Source organism: Silurus aristotelis, assembly GCF_946808225.1.
Source record: "Silurus aristotelis genome assembly, chromosome: 19".
NCBI classification, from domain to species: domain Eukaryota; kingdom Metazoa; phylum Chordata; class Actinopteri; order Siluriformes; family Siluridae; genus Silurus; species Silurus aristotelis.
Window position 1 is genome coordinate 15,012,882 of NC_139592.1, and position 15,323 is coordinate 15,028,204.

At 37.2% G+C, this 15,323-nt stretch overlaps 1 protein-coding gene across 2 annotated transcripts in view; it reads right to left on the minus strand.

Moving 5' to 3' along the window:
• Window positions 1–15,323, minus strand: part of klhdc8b (kelch domain containing 8B) — a 117,378-nt gene that overhangs the window by 19,211 nt on the left and 82,844 nt on the right. The gene's annotated exons all lie outside the window — the stretch shown is intronic.

The window sequence follows — 15,323 nt, forward strand, 5'->3', positions numbered from 1 at the left end:
GCCGCTTATATTTGGTAGCCTCCTTTTTATCTGTCATTTCAGTGTTACATTTATCATTTTCAGCAGTGGGCCATGCATTTATCCTAGACCTTCGGTGGTGTTCTACCTGAATCAATCCACCTAATCCAGACCATCATTATGAAGCCACGACTGTAGAAACCATCGATACTATTCAAAAAGGCAGTATAACAAAGCGCTGCATCACAGACAGGTATCTCATGCAGTGAGAATGAATGCAATTACTAAAGCAAAAGAACCCAATTAACACAACTGAAAGTCTCCTTTCACTGCAGCCATAGCTGCGCCGCCCGCATTTAGTGAAAGCATCAATATTAACCATTTGTTCCCATAAATTAGTTTTTTTTTGTTGTTGTTGAAGCCAAATTGTGTTTTTTGTTCAAAAAAAGAAAAATGGGAAAGAAAACAAAAACAAATTAATAGTTTATGAAAAAGCTTAATAATTGTTTTCAATTGTTTTGAACTTTTCTCAAGATGACCAGCAATATGCAACAGCTTAAAGAAACAGATTCAAGTAACATGGATTTTACTCTATAAGAGCCTACAGTGCTGACTGTGAATGGCTTAAGGCAAATACCTTTGACCCCGATAACATGTAATGTGATGGCTGAACTTTGATTAGATAGAAACTTACACTTACAGTTGGTTGCACTGCTACTTGAGCTTACCTTTGGGAAATACCGTATTTTTCGGACTATAACCCGCTACTTTTTTCCCACGTTTTGAGCCCCGCCTCTTAAAAAACGAAGCGGCTAATTTATGGATTTTTCCTGGGTTTTTTTTCCGGTTTCACAAACTTCAAGCCAAAAAAACTGAGTGACATAACATTAGACCAATGAAATTTCCGAACGGAAACGAAAAAAACGCACCTCACCTGTGTTCTGAGCTGCACGGCATCAGGAGAAAAACTTTCACCGATGTTGATTTTTAAACGCACGACGATGACAAAAGATAAACTTCCCATAGAAATACAGTGGTACCTTGACCGACGAGTTTAATTCGTTCCGTGGAAGAGCTTGTATCTCAATTTGCTCGCACATCAAATCAGTTTTCCATATTGAAAATACTTAAAATGGCATTAATCCGTTCCAACCCTCAAAATGACACCCAGTTTTTATGTTTCATGTTATTAAATTGGGAAATACATTTCTAAAAAACAAATCTTGTATAAAAATATAATAGAAAGAGTATGTAAAGATATAATAATGTTTTATTCAGTGTACTTTCCTTGGAGATGAGACGACTTTAGCTAACGAAAACGCCGGTGGGTGTGTGTGTGTGTGTGTGTGTGTGTGTGTGTGTGTGTGTGTGTGTGTGTGTGTGTGGAGGGGGGGGGGGGTTGTTTAGAGGCGATAAGCGGAGGCGGAGGGAAAACTCGTTTTTTACTATCACTCCTGTACACTACGTATCCCTAAACTTTAACATTTTAACTTTTTCTTCTTTGCTTATCTTAATTTTTGTCACAATCTTCGTTTTGTGGCTTCGCTTCGCCATCTAGCAGCGGCGTCTCGAGCTCGTACCTCAATTTTTTGCATTCGTAACAAAGCAAAAAAATCGAACGAGTGACCTCTCGCACCTCGGAAAACTCGTACATTAATGCACTCGTAGGTCAAGGTACCACTATAGTTGTGAAAGGAAGGAGGAAGACAGTGAACAATGACTTACTTGGTAGGATACTGTTTAGATACAAGCCGTTGTAGCGCGTTGAGTCTGGGTGAAGGGAGAGGTCACTAAAACGCCAGTTGCAAATGAAATCCTTTAAGCACAGACAGGTTTCCAAAACTCGTGCTTTTTTATTTTTCTTGGCAACAGCGTTATGGGTTAGTCAAAGAAACTTAGAAATGAGCATCAGAAAATAATGAGCACATAATCCTCAGTCTCACACGCATTAATACCGGAAGAATGCAGTGACATGCTGTTCCCAAAATCCCGCTCTGCTCTTAAAGGAGCCACAAAATATTTAACCCGTTACACCGTGTAACAGACACCGTGTAAGAGACTCTCTTTCGGTAAACCCTGTGTAAAGTTCATTAGTTTCAGTGTAGACAAAATTCAGTGGGTGCGGCTTATATAAGGGTGCGGAAATTACGGTAATTTAATACATATTCATGGATAAAATGTGCAAAAAAAGTAAGTCAGTGATTATGACAGAGTTTAGGCCAGCAAAGAAGAGCTTGCTGGCCCTGACGGCCCACCACTGATAATTTCTGAATGCTTTTGCCTCCTCAGACTGTACACTGAATTTCACAGCTGCTACATCTACATGCTACAGGAATCTTTTCCATGTCTCTATCTCTGTCTCTAATGCCAATTAAAACTGCTAAAAAGGTCTACTCCTCTGTAGACATTTAGATATACCTGTCTAAAGGCAAGTACTATCAGTTAGGGATCATGCTTCCATTGTGACTGGTTGATCAGTGGACAATCACTGGGCATTATGAAGACTAATGCTGCTTGATTATATATCACATAGTTTCATAGATTTCTTGAGCTAAAGAAATAACCAACTTGCTGACATCATACAGCAAACATGCTTTCTATTTTTCTATTTCTGTTACTTTTTTATTGGTAATAAATGTATCAATAAACATCGATCAAATTGAGGAACAATTTATTTATAATGCCAGAAATCCAAATCATCAGAAACAATCAAGGGATTAAATATTTTAATATCAGACTGGGGATCAAAATTCATTAAATAGAAAACCTTTAAAAAGTCAATAGCAAATATAGACAGAATGATTTTCTGCTCTGCATAGTTTTTCACTAAATGCAGAAAGATGCTATATTCTATACTCTTGCAATTAAAATAGCAAATGGCCCAGATATACTGTATTTAATTGTTTGTTCCTTAAACACAATAAGCACCTAATAATTTCACTGTTTTTACCAGCAGATAAACTCATTGTGAGTCACTATGTAGTAATTACATTCTATTCCTACTTTTGTGTTAGCAGGGAGTAAAAGATTAACTTTTATAGGAACTATACATATGCATCTATGTGTGTGTGTGTGTGTGTGTGTGTGTGTGTGTGTGTGTGTGTGTGTGTGTGTGTGTGTTACAACAATATGTATATGTTAAAATACTTTTGGAGGATACTGTACATATCCATTTCCTCTACTTTCCTACTCCTGTCTCTTCTCTATTAAGTGTCAATGAGTGTCTTATAATAAGTCCCTCCTTGATGCTGTCTGTCACAAAGAATAAATTAACATCACTAAGTGCCTTCTCCTTCTTTTGTTTTCATTTGCTGTTTGGATCAGTAGACCTGTGCTCTAAGCCTTCTCTCCCCTTAAATCTCCTCTCCATGGTAACAGGATTGAGAAAGGTGATGTAGATGGATTTTATGTGCTCCACATGATTAAGATGAGTCAACAACCCTCGGAAATAAGAGCTGTTTCATACAGCTCTTCTGTGGCTTCACACCATGCCCGATACCCATCCCTTTCCCCCTTACCCTCAGTAGGAAATGTATTGGAGCACTGATAACTTAATCTTGGTTAGTTTTCTTGTTCATGTCCACTTGTTTATTGCAAAACAGATGCTGAACCTTCAGTATGCAGATATGCTCAATTATAGAATAAAATGTTGTTGGGATCCAAAGCCTCAATAAAGAAAATCTTTAGGAAGTGTGAAACAGCACAATGCCAAGGGTGGTGATCACTGAGAGTCAAATTCAAAGCTTCCACTTAACCACCAAATCAACCACCAAATATTACAAATGTACATCCATGGCATGGCATTGATTAGCAAAAACCCAACGATTACTCATACATTCTTTACTAATTGCAATTTTTTATGACCAGGGTGAGAAATCGGAGTTGGCTAGACTGGTTTAAGCTGACCTGGAGACAATTATAACTTTTTAGACTTAATAATATCCCACGGAACAGAAGTCACTGATATAGATGTTTTACCTCAAAATGATATCACAGACCATTACCTCATACAGTACACACATTATAGACTTGGTAGGACTATTGTTCCAACTACTAAAGACAGATTCATAAGTTACCTGCCTGATCTATCTCAACATCTTACTATACCCCTAAATACTAATGATTTTGATGAAATAGTAAACAGCAAAGGCACTATCCTCACTAGCACCTAAGTCGCAACTAACTCACTAGCATCTAACATGATTGCCCCATCTGATTAAAAAAGCTTAGAGAAAAAACACTTGCACTATGGTATAATTATCATACTCATACCCTAAAAAAAACACCCAAAATCTGGAAATGAAAATGGAGAAAACAGAATTGCATACAAAGACAGCATGCTCAGCTACAGACAGGTACTAAAAGTTAATAGGGCATAACACCTGAGCAAGCTCATAGAAAACAAGCAAAACAATTCTGTGTTCCTTTTTAGTGCAGTGGCTAGATTAAAAAAAATAAATAAAAAATCTCTGAAAAGAGTATTCTATTACAGTTTATTTGTGAGGCCTTTATGAATTTCTTCACTAAAAACAAAAGTATACTGCAAAGTATCAGAAATTGTGGAGGTCCAGGATCCAGTCTCACCTAAAGTTCTACAATTACAATTATAATGATTTACAGTATTGGACAGGAACAGCTGTATGATCCTATCACCACAGCTAAACCAACAACATGTTTGTTAGATCCCATTCCAACTAAATTACTGAAGGAAGTGTAACATACAACTGGAGAGACTTTTATTAATATTAATAACACCTGTAGGTCACATCAGGAACCCCATCAAGTTGTTGGTTAATAAGCCCCTTATTAAGAAACCTAATTTGGATCCAAAACTACAGAACTATTTTAAACCTTCCATTTTGTCTAAGCTTTTAGGCAACAATATCTTTCAAGAGTTTGTCAATTTTTAGGTCCCATCATAGCATAGAATATTAAATTAGTTAAATTGACAAATGGCCTGTGTTTAGCTTTAGCTGCATCTCTCTGTTAGTTTTACTAGACCTTAGTGCTGCATTCGACACTATAGCTCATGACTTTTTCCTAAATCGCTTACAGAATTATTGCGTTGGTTTAGATCCTACCTGTCTGATCGTTACCATTTAGTAGATTTAAATGGTGAACTATCCAGGTTAATGCAAGTAAAATAAGGGGTGCCACAGGGATCAGTTCTAAGACCTCTACTTTCCACAATATACATGCTTCCCTGGGTTGGGCATGGGTTGGGTTTCCCACCCATTCCCAAGGCATGGGTTTCCATTGGTATGCTGATGATATCCAGCTATATATCTCATCGAAACATCTCAATTGGCTAGGTTAACTGTGTGTTAACGAAACAAAAGATTGAATGACGAACAACTTTCTATTATTTAATTCTGATAAGACAGAGATTTTGCTCATCGGACCAAAAACCAATACACAGAAGCTCAAGCAATCCAACTTGCATTTAAAAGGATGTACTCTAAATACTAGTTTAACAGTAAAAGACCTGGAATTATTTTAGACATCAACTTGTCTTTTGAAAATCATATCACCTATATTACATAAACAGTCTTCTTCCGTCGTAGAAATATTGCTAAGCTAAGAAATGTTATCTATATCTGATGCAGAGAAGCTAGTTCATGGATTCATGACCTCCAGACTGGACTATTTTATTGCAATACTAGGTGGGTGTCCTGCATCATTAATGAACATTCTAAAGTTAGTCCAGAATGCAGCAGCCAGAGTTCTCACAAGGTTGTCTTTCAACATGCTACAATTTAACAATATCTGGGATATTCGGTAAAGGTGTATGCTTTTCTAAATGGATTTTGTAAATAATTTTTTGTTTGTTCGGTTGTTCCACCGATGTTGCGCTTTACTTTAGCATGCGCTTGCACAGCCAATTTAACCAATTTAGTTCGATTAGCCAACATGTGAAATGCAAGTTTCTGCAGTTATTTATGTTTCTTTATTGATAACAATGTTTTTACACATTTCCTTCTATATCTTTGTATGATGTCCTGTACATAGTGGCTTTAAAGTTTTACCAAAGTTTATCCACATTGCCTTTCATTTTAACTTAAAAAAGATAGTTTCATCTTATCCACTTGTTGACTCCCCAAAACAAACACACACACACACACACACACACACACACACACACACACACACACACACACACACACACACACACACACACACACACACACACACAATTCAACTATATGTCGAATATAGGCAAGACTTGACAATTCTAAATTGACTATGTAAAAAATCCTTAGTTTGGGACACCACTACTATAGATGAATAAGCTAATGCTTAACGCTTAGCTAATGCTTAGCCTCAGTCTCACTTAGTAAAATAATTGCATAGAAACAAAAGCAAGTGAGAAATCATTGCACGGTGGAAAAATTATAAAAAGAAGACACCAGTTTCCAATTGTGCTCTCCTCATTTTACGAAGAGCTGTCACCATTGGCATTTAAAATTTAAGCTTCTGGTAAACTTTTCATTTAGATGCTAATATGAAAGTAAGCAAACAATAGCAAACCCCCCTTTCCTTGCTATACACATGTGCACTTCATTTAATGAAGTGCATAGAACACTGAAGCAAAACTGACCTGGGAAATGTGTTTTCAGCACTTCAGAATCAGTGAAGTGTTTTGAAACAAGTCACTGATGTTACTTTAAAATGGACAAAACAAGAATAATGAAAAGAGGCAGTGAAGGAAAATACAGGGAGATAGAGTAAGAGTGAGAGAATAGTAATAAAAAGACAAATAGACAAAAGGCTAAGCAGGGATGCACATATCCATCACCAAATGTGTTTTTGAAGCATCCACAGAAAAGATAAGGCTTCCAATGTAATCAGTAGCTTTCTAAATTGCCACAGTAATAACAGAATAATGGATAAATTGGAAACCCTTTTAAAATGTAGCTGTTGCAGTTTATGTTACATACAATGTGCTGCACTAAGAAATCATCAGAGGATAAATAAAACCAAGGGCATGCTCAAGTGCTGATTAAATTGGCTATATAAATGACTGCCACTGACACATAATTTAAAAGAATTTTACGGTGCAAAAATATGATCATAACACAGTGAAAAATATTTAGGAAGTAGCTGTCCAGACAAGTGTGTTTTTATCACAAGGAGACATTTTATTACAGATGGCAACCTGAATGTGAATAGGCCTATATATTTTTATAAAGCATTTGGGTCATTGTTTGCAGTTATGTACTATATTAAATATTTAAACATACACTTTCAGAAAATGGTGAACTCATCCTCAGTCTTTCCAGAATAAGTTATTTTGCTATCAAATATGGGATAACACAATACAGTCTTGGAACCCTCTGATGACTAACAGTATTAATACATAAAAAAAATATATGTTTAACAAATCATTAATGAGAATCGTCATCTTCAAGCCAAAGCACCAAGACGTGTGCAGCATTAGTGGCAACATGATGTGAACATGGACTCATGGTGTAAGCTGGAAATCTCAAAAGCTTTACACTTGGTTTAGTTTAAACTTGTGCAAAACAGTGGGAGGTGGTATGGCCCTCAGGCATTGACATTGATTTTTTACATTTTATTTAATTAGAGAATTAGAGAAAGATTGCACAAACCTTTACCCACCACTTATTTAAATTTTCCAACCCAGCTTTGTCTTTCATTTTTTTTTACATGAATAAATGAATAAATAATTTTTTACATGTTGAACCCAGAATGATTTTAAACAACACAAAAGAGTTCTCTCTTATCTTTGATCTTGCACACATTAATGATTCATGCAATTACAAAGCTCTTATAGCCTGCAGGTCTTGGACATTTAATCTTATTTCTAAAAAGCCATATAAGAAAATATAAATCCATAACCTTGTGCTTTATGAGAAGACTACTGAACTACTGTCTATGCTTCTAGATTTACAATTTTTATCAAAAGTGTTGTGCTACATCCAGAGTGCAAAACATTTTTTTCATAATTAAATGAATGCATGCCATTTACAACCTAACTCTCTTTCTCACCACATGACACAGTTACAATCTGAATTCAAAACGACTGCTTTAATGGGTTCAATATATTTCCTAAAAAAAATCTACATGTACAACTTTGATCATTTCAGTCATGCAATTACATAGATGGAAAATGATCTTTTCCTACTAACCATTATTCTTTACCTCTCTCTCTCTCTCTCTCTCTCTCTCTCTCTCTCTCTCTCTCTCTCTCTCTCCCTCTTTCTCTCTCTCTCTCTCTCTCTCTCTCTCTCTCTCTCTCTCTCTCTCTCTCAGACACAGCTGTGCTCATCTCCCTCTGTGTGTGGAACAGGAGATGTGTGTTGACTGACAGGTCTGCAGAATCAGAACAATGCCCCAGCTGAAAATGAGAACCTGGAAATGTTTATTTAAAGCTCACAAATCAATCATCTCTGACGCACACACACGCATGCACACACTTTAGTGCAGTACACACACAGCACCATATAGTAAATTGAAGTCTGCTGCTGCTCTTCTGTCCTGTTATATTCTTTAAATACCTTGAATCAATCATTAGCAAAAACAACCAGGATATCATGAAATTAATCTAAGCAACAAGCTTGCATTTGTCCACAACTCATATCACTTTGGATTACAAATTATTACCTTATAAGCATACCCATAAATAACAGCAAATCAGGACAAAATGCCTGCCTAATCACACTGAAATCCCACAGGAACGAGCTGCTCATCAGCTCCGAATAAATCACTAATGTTCTCTCTCCTGCACGGTTGCACACTGTAGCTGATTTGAGTGGATGAATGTACTAATTCATGGTCATCCCAGTGAGAGCTGAAATGTGCTGATTTTGACCAGCTTTTGACCAAGACCTGGGCACGTCTACAATTCTCAGCACATAGAGAGGAATTAATGAGAGTAAATGAAGAATATTCATTTCGAGACATAATCTTAAAGAAACTTTATTACTCATTCTGCAGGTATCATTAATTTTCGTATCCTTCTTTTCTTATTAAATTTAATTCTAGATGTTTCATGTGTCTTGCATTTGGAATGTATCCAAATAATGTTAACAACATGCATTTGTACATGCAGTTTCCAGTAAGCATTGAAAATGCATAACACATAATATCTAATTAACTCATAACACATGATTAACTGTTTTCCATATTTTTGGACTGTTTAATACAGCTGTAAATGACAAAAACCAAAAAATAAAATAAATAAATAAAACAATACTATTACACACAACAAATCAAACCCATCCAAATCGCTTATATGCAGTTTATTTTGTGTTTTTCCCCAACTATGCATGCCCTTCTTAATCACTTTATGTATGTGAACCCTTTTGGTATTCCGACATTTCTTTCATATTCATTACTTTCAAAATGTTGCACATATAATTTTGCGGTAACCAATAATATACAAACAATTGTACGTTTTACGTATTTATTAAACTTAGTGGACAAATTAGTCTATGGTGGAAAAACACATGTGAATTCCTTTTTTAAATAACAAATAGAACCCATGAAAATGAAAAGTCCAAACCCAAATGTGCCCTGTGGCTGTTGATCAGACTTATCAACAACTTCGATTAAGCCTCAAATGGTGTTCCATAAAACATAAAACAAGGAAAACAAAATATATTATTGTTGTTTAAGTAATTGCAAGCTGTACAGAACATGATGCAAGAAAAAACACTGATGTCTCCCTCCACCATTCCCAACAAGTCCAAGTTCATTTACATTTGCACCATTTGCTAGGCACACTTATCCACAGCAATATATCTTATTTATAATCTTATTTATATATGAAGCTGTTAAGGGTTAAGATTATCGCTCAAGGAACCAGCAGTGGCAGCTTGGTGGCACTGGGATTTAAACTCGCAAACCTTTATCAGGATGTTTTTGTGTTATTAGTTTGAGGTGGCATGTGTCTGTCTACTATATTATGACTTGGATGAAGAAATGGTATTAATTGTTTAAATAAATAGAGGAAAAAGATCCACATAAAGGGAAAAGATTTAAAATTATTTCGGGTCCAAGACCATGTCCATTACAATGTGTAGAAGCAGTTTGAGGTACTGGTTGTCAAGTATATAATATAGACTGTAGAATTTCTACATTTCTATGACTGTAGAAAGTTGTAGTTACAACTGCATAAAATACATCATTGGGCTACTAAAATATCTATTTAAAATGTCCCTTGGGCGCTCTACAAGATATCAGATTGTCTCTTGACCTTGATGACTCAAGACTCTGACAGCCAAGAAAGAAAAGAATGCAGATCCACAGAAAGGAAAGCAGAGGCACTTATCGATAGAGAAAATGTGAAAGAGATGCAGGAGAGCACACAGTGCCTTACTTTCTCTCTCACATACACACACAGGGAACACTTAAATACAGTGGTGTCACCTCTAAAACTGCAGGAACTCTCTCCATGTCCTGCAGTGGCTGCCCATAGATACAGACCTCTCCCCTTGTTTGACATTGTACAGTTGTCCAGAGCAATCAGAAAATTGTGTGTGGTTGCTGGATGTTGCGTATGAACGTAAAGTGGGTATAGCTACATGTGCAGTACCTTGATTTACACACAGTTAGAACAGACATAATAAAAATAACTGCCACCGCTAATGACTGAGCACGCCCTGCCCTACTACACTCTATCACCAGAAACCAAGCTGCAAGGACTAAGATGGTAATGAGGCTCTACAATCTGCTTACAAACACACTGGAGCAGCTAATAAACCATAGTCATACTAATAGCATGAATATGAGTATGTGTAGCAAATATAAATGCACAGCCATAGTGCATCTACCTTAAATCAAGCATAGAGACTTGATTCACATCAGCTCATAAGAATAGCACACAACATTATACTGTTATTGACTTCAATAGAGCATGACCACATGAACCACAGCTGTTTGCTAGCAGGGTGCTGGCATGAATTGCGATGCTGAATCATGATAACCTGGGCTCATTAGCCGATGAGGCAAATTTAGCTTTGTAATTCACTTACCGCTGCTCGCTGTCTGTTGCACTCATCCCAAGACAGAATAATTTACTGCCTGCTGTTTATCCCCAAGCGCTTTTTTTTGTTATCTAGACCCTGCAAGTGGCTCAAGTTAATCAATTATTTAATTCCTTAATCTGGCCTTTATTTTTTTTAGTAAAAAGCTCACATTTCCTACAATGCTGTTGCTTCAATCAAAGAAAAAATATAGGATGCCTAAGACTATAATAATTTACTTAACAACTCACTGTCACTCACTGCCACACAGCATGCAGTCTGTATATATTTGTGGAGACATTCTTGTACTTTCGGCTTTGCTTCGCTTTAATCAAATGCTTTTGATTTGGCACAGATGGAAAAACAGGACTATTTGTCGTCTAATTGCAGCCTGGATTTTGTGCGCCACTCTATGGGTTGTTGAATGTGTCTAAACATTTCTAACAAATGCCTGCTGTGTTAGCCATTCAACAACATTAGCAAATGTCACTGCTAAATACAAGACACAAGAAGAAGTTAATCATCTGTGAAGGACTATCATTATAGATCACGCCCAAAATTTGATTCAGTGCAATATTTCATCTTTTTTTTTTTTACGCCTTTTAGTGTGGAGTAGTAACTTTCACAGTTGCCAATGCATGCTTTTACAGTAGTTCCTGTCACACATTCTCACTTCACCCAAGCACATCTCCCGTTGTCTATGTAAAAAATCATTAAAGATCCTAAATTTTTTGGTATACATCTAATTTTAATGACAGTAAACAAATACTGTTACAGTCAAAGATTATTCATAAAAGACACAACACCCTATACTGTAAATATTCAGCAATTTTTTTTTATCAATCTTGCCATCATTTTATACATTTGGGTTGTGTTCATATTTGTGGTTGTACACTATAGTTACAAAGTCCAAAACTATATAGTTACAAAGGCCAAAAGAAGAGAAGGATAGGAGGGAGATGTCTACAGAGACGACAGGGAAAGGAGAAGTGTAGGAGAGTGGAGGTTCAGGTTGGCACTTTAAATGTTGGTACTATGACTGGTAAAGGGAAAGAGGTTGCTGATATGATGGAGAGGAAAAATTTAGGTATGTTGTGTGTTCAGGAGACCAAGTGGAAAAGGAGTAAGGCCAGGAACATTGGAGGTGGGTTTAAACTGTTCTATCATGGTGTGGATGTAAAGAGAAATGGTGTAGGGGTGATTCTAAGGGGAAGAGTTTGGTAAGTATGTAGTGGAGGTGCAGAGAGTTTCTGATAGAGTGATGATCGTAAAGTTGGAAGTTGAAGGGGCAATGATAAATGTCATCAGTGCTTATGCTCCACAAGTGGGTTGTGAGATGGAGGAGAATGAATATGTTGATGGAGAAGTATAGAGAAGGTCAGAAGTAGTTGCATTGTGTGTATGTGGCTTCAGAGTCAGGTGTGTCTGAGAAGTATGTAAGGGGGGTGCAGGACATGTATGAGGACAGTGTGACAGCAGTGAAGTGTGCAGTAGGAATGACAGACTGGTTCAAGGTGGAGGTTGGACTGCATCAAGGATCGGCTCTGAGCTCTTTCCTGTTTGCAGTGGTGATGGACAGGTTGACAGACGAGGTCAGACAGGAGTCTCCATGGACTATGATGTTTGCGAATGATATTGTTTTTGTGGTGAGAGTAGGAAGCAGGTTGAGAAGACCCTGGAGAGGTGGAGGTACGCGCTGGAGAGAAGAGGAATGGAAGTCAGCAGGAGTAAGAGTACATAAGTAGGAGTGTACAGAGTACATGTGTGTGAATGAAAGGGAGGGCAGTGGAGTGGTGCGGTTACAGGGAGAAGAGGTAGAGAAGGTGGAGGAGTTCAGGTACCTGGGGTCAACATTGCAAAGTAATGGAGAGTGTGTTAGAGAAGTGAAGAAAAGAGTGCAGGCAGGGTGGAGTGGATGGAGAAGAGTGGCAGGAGTGATTCGCAGAAGAGTATCTGCGAGAGTGAAAGGTAATGTTTATAGGACTGTGGTGAGACCTGCGATGTTGTATGGTTTAGAGATGGTGGCATTGAGTAAAAGACAGGAGGTGGAGCTGGAGGTAGCAGAGAAGATGTTGAGGTTTTCGTTGGGAGTGACAAAGATAGACAGGATTAGAAATGAGTTTATTAGAGTGACAGCGCATGTAGGACGTTTTGGAGACAAGGTGAGCTAGATTGTAAAGGTTTGGACACGTTCAGAGGAGGGACATGGGGTATATCGGTCGAAGAATGCTGAGGATGGAGCCACCAGGAAAGAGGAAAAGAGGAAGACCAAGGAGGCGGTTTATGGATATGGTGAAGGAAGACATGCAGGTATTTGGGTTGAAAGAAGCAGATGTAAAGGACAGGGGGTTATGGAGACGGATGATCCGCTGTGGCGACCCCTAATGGTAGAAGCCAAAAGAAGAAGAAGAAGACACTATAGTTACAAAGTGACAAAAGCTTTAGAAAGGTAGGGTGTATAGTGTGTAATCATCCATCAAGATATCTGCTTCCATAAAATTATTAAGTTTTAGGTTTTCTTTTTACACTTACAGTTAAATAAAATGTTCTGATGTCAATGACTCATCTTTTTCACTGGACTAATCATGACACATGCAGATGCAGCCATAATGACTGCTAGAGGAAAATGTCCTAAATTTCTGCCTCCAAACAAAAGCTTAGGAAGGCAGCATCATGATTACCCCATAGAACTGATGAATTCCCAGCTCTAACTGGTTAATACATTCATTATAATATGTTAATGTCCTTGAAGTAAGAACTTATTCACAGGGAAATGGCAAATTATTATATAAATTAAGCCTACAATGCACAGATTTTAGTTAAAAAGAAAAGCTTACTTATATAAGAACAAAAAATTAATATATTTAATATGCATGGATTCCTATAGGTTTTCTACTTACAGAGCACTGTGCTATATTACGTTTTTCACAAATTTGACAAGCTAAGCCTTTTCTGCAGCTTTTTAAATAAAGAGAAGATGAGAAACTGAAGATCTATTGACTATTTATGTTTTACACAGTTATGAGCTAATACCTGTTATAATAAAGGTGACAGTAAGAACTAACATATTTTATGGACTGTGGTCAAAAATATGGAATTAATCAATTGTCTTTGTAAGCTGTACTAGGGTTTAAAAAAACTTGTCCTGCTCAGAGCCCTGACCTTAACCCCACTAAATACTTTTGGGTGTGCTCCAACACCAACAAACCTACTTGCCCAACACCATTGCCTGACCTCACTAATGATCTTGTGTCTAAATGGGCAAATATATAATGTAGTGGAAAACCTTCACAGAAAAATAGTTATGTTATATTTATCATATTTATCAAGCACTTATGAATGTTATGGTCGGTTGTACATAAAAATGGACCTTATACTGTATGTTGACTTTTTTTTTTTTTTTTATAAATAAAAATTGCATTTACTGGTAAATTACTGTGGTATAAGAGAAACAAAGCAAGACATGGCTTACTGTTATAGTAAATTAATCAATGACATAGTGGCAAGGTCACCCAGCAGAAACACAGGTCAATTTTTTTATTTACATCCTTACTCTAAGCTAATGTTTTTCTGACATGTTATGCTAGGGTTGTTTTTTCTGATTTGCTGGCAAGTGTTTATAGCAGGTATGCGATTGGCCATGAGTCACTGTGGATAACTGTGGAGCTCTCTATGCATGCATGGTATGTGTGAATGCGCAGTGCGGTATCAGTGTGTGCAGAAAGAAGTGGAGGGGAGAGGGCAGCGCTGCAATATCTCAGCTCACTCTGACTCTGGCTCACTCTCTAGACTTGACTCATGACTGTCTCAGCCATGCGCAGACTGTCACTGATAATTTCTCATTCTCTTCCGTCTCATGCATGCACAAGGAGAGTGGATGCTGCAATGTCAGGACAGAATGAGAATTTATAGGGTTAGAATTTAGAGAAATGGTAGGACAAGTTGAAAAAACTGTTACAATGTAAGTTTCAAGAATCAAGAGAAAGACTGTCAGACTGTATTTGGTATGGTTTTGACATAGACTGAAACACAAACAGCAGGCCACATGACGTGTTTAAAAGCTATGTGTATAAACTCAGTTTGAATACAGAAAGGAATGCAGCTTCCTGTTGGACCAAACCTCAAGCACCTTTGTGCACAGAAGAAACCTCACACCCCTGCTGTCTTTTAATAGCCTGTCCCCCCTACAGACCGTTTCAGTACGACATCTGTAAATAACTACATGTGATTAGAAAATTGCTTTGACAGGGTTATTACAGCATGGCATATTACTGACTTTAATATGAACAAATTAATTCAGGAACAGCAAGTGAATAAATAGATTGCACTAGGTTTCAGTTGACTTCTAGTCTAAGAAATTAATATGCGGCAAATTTG